The 1,623-nt window shown below is 41.9% G+C and overlaps 1 protein-coding gene across 1 annotated transcript in view; it reads right to left on the bottom strand.

The window, feature by feature from the left end:
• Positions 1 to 953: 953 nt before the first annotated feature.
• The window catches only part of OGT (O-linked N-acetylglucosamine (GlcNAc) transferase), a 22,873-nt gene continuing 22,203 nt past the window's right edge, over positions 954 to 1,623 (bottom strand). The window contains exon 21 of the mRNA XM_009072083.1: positions 954 to 1,623. This exon is cut by the window's right edge and continues 370 nt beyond it. The gene's annotated coding sequence lies outside the window, so the exon portion shown is untranslated.

Below are 1,623 nucleotides of genomic sequence, written 5' to 3'. Positions count from 1 at the left end.
CCAGATTCTCCTTCCAACCCTTCTTTTATAGATGGGTGTCACTTGCTACTTTCCAGTCAGATGGGACTTCTCCAGTTATCCAGGACTGCTGGTAGATGACTGTGAGTGGTTTAGCAAGTTTTTCTGCCAGTTCCCCCATTACGCTGAAGTGGATCTCATCAGGGCCCATGGACTTGTGAGCATCCAATTGGCATAGCAGGTCATAACCATCTCCTCCAGGATTATACCCATCATTTCATTACCAACATCCAGCTGTAGGAGCTGGATATCCTGAGGACAACTGGTCTTGATACTAAAGACAGAGGCAAAGAAGGCATTGAGTACCTCTGCCTTATCAACATCCACTGTCACTACTCTACCATCTGCATTTATCTTGCATCTGTGACTAGCTCAGCCTGGAGGAGTGCAGAAACAGCAGCAGAAGTCAACCAAGACCAAGATAAGGAACTTGATAGTCTTGGCAAACAAGGTAATGAGCTAAGCCAAGACCATGTATGGAAGGAAGACTTAAAGTTCATGGAAAGGACACTAAGGGACATGTTTTCAATAACCACTAGGGACCACCACAAACACCCTCTTCGAACTGCACCACAGAGATTTCGGAGTTTAGAAAATGCTGCTGTTGCTTATTCAAAATTAAAATATTAAGTAACACATAGGCCATGACCTTCAGGGTACTACAGAGTGTGGCTTGAGCTGACAGCAGGGTGAAGGCCAGAAGAAACAAGCTGCTGTGTGGCCCCAAAGCACTCCCAAGCAGGATACACACTAGAGCTTTCATATTTGGGTGGGTTTAGTCTAACCTAGGGCTAAATAAACGTCTATGCACAAGATCTACACTTACCTGCTGAAATAAATAGCATTATTCAAAACAAAATAACAAAAACTACCAGAGGAAGGTGAAGGCCAGCAGTTCAGAACACTCTGACAGCAGAAAATATGAAACACTGGTCAAATCAGTCAAACTGGCAAACCAAAGCTTTATTTTTTTTTTTAAAGTCTTTGCTACAGTACCTAGGACTGCACCCCTATACATAATTAACAATCATTCCTGAAAGATCTGTATTTGGCACCAGTTTGTGTTTACCTCAAACACTTGTGGGGAGGATTAATTTCAAATCAGATTTGGTTTTCCAACAGAACAGGAGCTGCCATCATGAAGCCAATTAGCTGAGTTATTGGAGAAGCTTAAAAAACAAAACAAAACAAAAAACCAAAGTCCTTATCTTAACCAACACATTACAGAGAGCTCCAAAACAGAGGTCAAACAATAAAAGGCTGATATAGGCTCAAGTGGTTTATAAAACCTATAAAAAAAGACTACACCAGCAAATATGCCCTTTCAGTCCACGCAGTTTAGAAATTAACACAGGGAGCAACTCGCTAGCTGGAAATCTTGTCATGGGAGAACCACATATATACCAACAGGAGTACCCAGAATCAAATGTTAAAATGCTCCAATTCCCAATCCACATAAAAGGAGAGAGGTTCATAGGAAGATTAAATCCATCCATGAAATCATAATTGGTTGGGCAGTTCAAACTTCCCCCAGCAACCACTTTGTCACTCATACACACAGGCTCACATGTACACGGCTCAATCCCATCCAAATTCCTCATGGAA

This window comes from Acanthisitta chloris, unplaced genomic scaffold (assembly GCF_000695815.1).
Source record: "Acanthisitta chloris isolate BGI_N310 unplaced genomic scaffold, ASM69581v1 scaffold13460, whole genome shotgun sequence".
In the NCBI taxonomy this organism is placed as follows: Eukaryota; Metazoa; Chordata; class Aves; order Passeriformes; family Acanthisittidae; genus Acanthisitta; species Acanthisitta chloris.
This window is presented reverse-complemented; position numbering and strand designations above follow the sequence as displayed.